The sequence below is a fragment of the Dipodomys spectabilis genome, unplaced genomic scaffold (assembly GCF_019054845.1).
Source record: "Dipodomys spectabilis isolate Male_0828 unplaced genomic scaffold, ASM1905484v1 ptg000287l, whole genome shotgun sequence".
In the NCBI taxonomy this organism is placed as follows: domain Eukaryota; kingdom Metazoa; phylum Chordata; class Mammalia; order Rodentia; family Heteromyidae; genus Dipodomys; species Dipodomys spectabilis.
The window spans coordinates 3,747,788-3,752,939 of NW_024870964.1; the positions used below are offsets into that span (position 1 = coordinate 3,747,788).

At 37.4% G+C, this 5,152-nt stretch overlaps 1 non-coding gene across 1 annotated transcript; it reads right to left on the reverse strand.

Annotated features, from left to right (window-relative positions):
- Positions 1–3,963: 3,963 nt before the first annotated feature.
- On the reverse strand, positions 3,964–4,070 carry LOC122126654. Its single transcript, XR_006150987.1, has one exon. It is a non-coding gene; the product is annotated as a U6 spliceosomal RNA (small nuclear RNA).
- Positions 4,071–5,152: the final 1,082 nt, after the last annotated feature.

Genomic DNA, 5,152 nt, shown 5'->3' on the forward strand with positions numbered 1-5,152 from the left:
GTGTTTGATTTTCCTGGGGGTTCATTGGTTTCTTAAGTCAGTTTGTTTGAGCAGGCAGAAAAATGTTCTGCTTTACCCAGAATTTTGTGATCCTCCTCCTAGGCTAGTTCAATGGGAGGGAGATCTGCTTTGAGTATCACAAAAGAGAGAGATGGCTGTTTCCTCTACTTTGGAGATGCTTTGATGAGGCTTGGTTCTGGGTAGAGTGGAGGCCTTTCAACAAGCAGTAGAGTTTCCCTGAGGGGCTAGCTTCTGAGACACTTGCAGAGCCTAGCCTGGAGACATTCTCAGGGTTTATGTTTACTGAATTTCAGTTGATTCTCAAGACTGCTGTAGGGAGGGGCAGCCTCTGGCTCTGTTTAGCCAGTGAAGAAATCAACACTTGAGGAGGGCAGAGCTTTCTCTGCCTGGGCTGGATGACTTTTCCCTGGGTGGAGCTGAGCCTGGCAGGTGAGGTCAGGTTCCTGTGACCTGCTAAATGACTCTTGTTTTCTTCCAAGGCCTGAGTTTGAGCTAGCTGCTCAGCTAGGCCTTTATAAGTATCAAAGATGGAGATCTCCAGTAGTGGGGAGGGGAGGGGTTGCCTTTCCTCCTCTGCTCCTTTAGAAGGAGTGAGGATGTCAGGCTTCTACTCACGCCAGAGTCTTGGTTCCTGGGTCGTCTGTGGTCTTCGATCTGCAGGATGAAGATGTCTGTTTCTTGTCAGTTCTTGCTGGTGTTGTATAGAATCTTCTAGCCCGCTGATCTGGGGCCTTTGTCCCGGACTCTCTGTGTTTCAGGTTTGGTGGCTACGGCTGCCATAGCCACCGCCACAACCGCAGCTGAGCCTGCTGGCAAGTGCACGGACCTGTCCCCTTGCCTGGATTTTCCCTCTCTGGCCAAACTCTCTGTACTGTGATGGCACCCTTGGTATGATTCTCTTGCTTAGGACTGTTCACTGCAACACTTAAACTGCTTTCTATGAGAGAGCCTATGTACCCTCCAGCTTCTCCCCTACCATCTTCCCAGAACTCTTTTGAATTTTAATCATTTCTTGTTAATCTCATCTTTAATCTCTTTATACAAAATCAATAATTAATTCAAGGGAGGAGAAAGGAAAAATTTAAGCAAATCCTTACATTTTTCAATTTTCAATAACATGATATTGCTTATATCATTTTCTGTTTATGCTTTAGACTATATAATTCAATTTAGTTAGACCTTTCATAAGGCTATGTGTATTTTATTTATTTTATGCTGATTGTTCTTTCCAAAGCCTGCGTGTCTAATTTCCCTTTGTTTCTTTCAGTCTCAAGTAGTTCAGATTTTAAATTGAAGAATAAATTGAAGGAAGCAAACAAAAAATACAGTTCCTCTCATCTGATAATGCCTCTACAAGAATGAAGAAAGAGTTCATCCTGCTAAGGACCTATGATAGGATATCAAAAAGAGAATTCATTGTTCTAGGTATTGCCTATCTTTGCAATGCAACTTAAATGATATAAAACACAATATACTGCTCAGGTACTTTTACGTTTTATCTGTTTTGCACATTATCATATGGACATTACCTCAGTCTACAACATTCCTTCATTATTCTGTCCTTGATACTTTTACACTACCAAGGTATAAGATAACCAGTTTGATTTAAAGCATTTTACGTTGTACACCTGGCTTCCTTGGAAGCAGAGCATGGTCAATAGATCATATTCCTTCTGGTTGCTCACTACCTGTAATGTTTTCTGTAATATTATTGCATTTTATTTAACTCAAAGCTCATTCATAGAAGTTTATGTTAAGTATTTTGCAAGTTTTATTTCTCTCAATTCTTAAGATAACATTTGCTATAATGCTAATGTATTATCATTTTAGTGTTGGGAAAATTTGTAATTAAAGGCACGAAGTGTATGGCCCAAAGACACACAGTGAGGAAGGAAATGAGTCACAGTCTCCAAAAGCCTTTTAGCAATACAAAAATTGTAGGTAAAATCTCTCCATTCTCTTACACTCTCAATTCAATATTCATATTGTCCTATAAATAATAGCATACCAAATATTGTCCATGATGATTGTTTTCTGTTACATTTTGTCTCCAACACAGACTGTGTTGGTGACATTGGGTTACCATGCACAGAGCTGAGCTTATAAATTGAGGTCCAAAGAGAGTCAAATTTCTTTTGTCCCACAGCTCCAGTATCCTTTTTTAAAAAGTACTAAAACTTTTAAATACCAAAACTTACTATCTTTTAAGAATCTGAAAACAAAGTAAATTCACATATAATCACTCCAAAATGCTTTAAAAGTAGGAGATTATAAAACAGGCCCCCATCAAGTAAACTTTCTTCTACTTTTAAAATTATTCTGAAAGCTTTGCCCTGGCTGGTCACACCTGTAATACTATCTACACGGGATATCTACTCAGGAGTCTGAGTAGATATGGATCTACTGAGTAGATCTATGGATAACTGTTGGAAGCCACTCAGGGCAGAATAAATTCATGAGATTATTTTTCAGAAATTATAATGAACTAGCAAAGAGCCAGGAATGGAGATGTAGCTCATATATTAGCTCATCAATCTAGAGAGGAAAGGCCTAGCAAGACCTTGAAACCCTGATTTCAAACTCTGAGCATGCCAATACACAAGCATTTGCATGTGTGCATGTGTGCATGTGTGTGTGTACACACCCCCCCCACACATTTATTCAAAATAACTTCATATCAGCATATCAGTGTTCTGCATTAATTTCTTTGTTAACGTTATTATCTGGGTAAAATAGAGGAAATAAACTCTTCTATATCAGAACATTTTTATACGTTTTTTTTTTTTTTTTTACTGTGAAAATACTGTACAGAGGGGTTACAATTACATGGGCAAGATAATGAGTACATTTTTTATAAAGAATTGTAGCCTCCTCCTTTGTTTCTCCTTCCCATCCCTTCCCATCCTCCCCCAGCCCTCCCACCCAATCCTCCCTGCCCCCGCCACCAAAGTTGTAAAGTTCGTTTTGGACATAACGACTTGTACTTCTCATTGTTGCAATGGGTCCACCTGTAAAAATAACTGCATAGAGGTGTCATATTTATATGAGCAAATAATGAGTACATTTCCTAACAAGCATTGTTACCTCTTCCTTTCTTTGTCTTCCACCATCCCTTCCCTCCCACCTCCACAAATACACTCCCCTCCCCCTTCCCCTGTCTAAATTGTAAAGTTCATTTTTCAACATAGTGTCTTGTGCATCTCAACCTGTATCCCTATTTAAAAATTTTGTATTTCCCTTTCCCCTCCCCAAATTAGAGAAACGTATACACAGGATGTAGGCACACCAACTTCAAATACAGTGAAAACAGGGGTTAGAGCGTAGGGGAAGAACATATAAAGGAACAAAAAAAAATCACATCACACATTATAAGTATCTTAGAAACAATAGCAAGAAACAAAAAAATGACTTGTCTGCTTCATTTCCTGTAATATCATCTTATCTGATATGCACATAGCTTATGATCTATTCTGCTTATCACAGACATATATTAGCTGTTGAAAATAAGGGAAACCATGGGACCTATGTTTCTTTGGACTTGGCTTACTTCACTTAATAAATTTTTTTCGAAGTCTTTCCAATTCTTAACAAATTGGGCAATGTCATTCTTTCTGATGGAGGCATAGAATTTCATTGTGTATATATACCACATTTTCATGATCCATTCATCTTCTGTGGGCCATCGGGGTGGGCTCCATATCTTAGCTATTGTAAATAATGCTGCAGTAAACATATTTGTGCTGGTAGTTTTAGTATGGTCTTCTTTGTGATCATTTGGGTAAATCCCCACACGTGTGATTGCTGGGTCATAGGGGAGCTTTATATGGAGTCTTTTGATGAGCCTCCATACTGCTTTCCAAAGTGGTTGAACAAGTTAACACTCTCACCAAGAATCAAGTAAGGTTCCCTTGTGGCCACATCCTCTCCAGCATCTTTAGTTGTAAAAATATGGAATGATTCAAGAATTTGCATGTCAACCTTGCACAGGGGCCATGTCAATCTTCTCTGTATTGTTCCAATTTTAGTGTATGTGCTGCTGAACTGAGCACAGAGCATTTTTTATATATAAAGTGTAATTGATTTTCTTAAACTAGACAATTCAAAGAAAAGTAAGTTTTGAAGAATTCTCGTGAAATTTTAGAACCATGTACCTCTTACATAAGCACACATTTAAGAATAGTCAAGATTGACATGTCAAAACACAATAATCCCAGATATTGTTGTTCAAGAGATGTGTAGGATCGGGGGGTGGGGGGAATTGGGTTGGGGGGCAGAGGAAGGCTGGGAAGGGATGTGAAGGGTAAACAAAGGAGGAGGCTGCAATGCTTGATAAGAAATGTACTCATTATCTTGCCCATGTAATTGTAACCCCTATGTACAGTATGTTCACAAAAAATAAAAATAAAAAAAGAGATGTGTAGGAGGACGAATTCAATTATTCTGTATAAGGCACCTGTCATAATGAACACTGCGGCAAGTATTAAGGTTTGTTAAAAGTTTTAATGTTTTAAATATATTTAATTTTGGGAATTTGCTTATATAGGCCAAAATTATGACTGTTTGTCAGGTCATACAACTTTTCTATAAATATTTAAGATTTATGGTAGCAGACATATGCTACTAAAAAGTACATTTCAGAGTTTATAGAAACATTACTAATGAGATGTTGCAAAGTGTTAGTGTAAAGAAGCAGAGTGAAGAGTTAAGACTTTGTTAACTGCACAGTTTCTCTTAAAACTTTAGGGTTTCCTTACTTTATATGTTATTGAGGAACAAATGATGATATAAGCCATATACAAATGATGAGATGAGTCATAAAAAGCAATCTTAGTGGGTAACTTTAAAGACTACACATAGCCTATAAAACTCTTGTTGAACATCATAATCTTATTCAGTGTTAAATGTACAGGAATGTGAGAATAGTAAAATCAAATATGTAAGTATACTTCAAATACTGAAAACACTGGTAATTCTTTGATATTTTATTTTATTAATCATTAAGATTTAGTTATTGTGTTTCTTTATTTGTAGTATTGTTTCCCTTATAATATAATAAACCTTTTTGTTATTCATCATCAGGAGGTACTTTGAGAAGGTTACTGGGATGGCCAAATCATTTTTTATAGTTGCA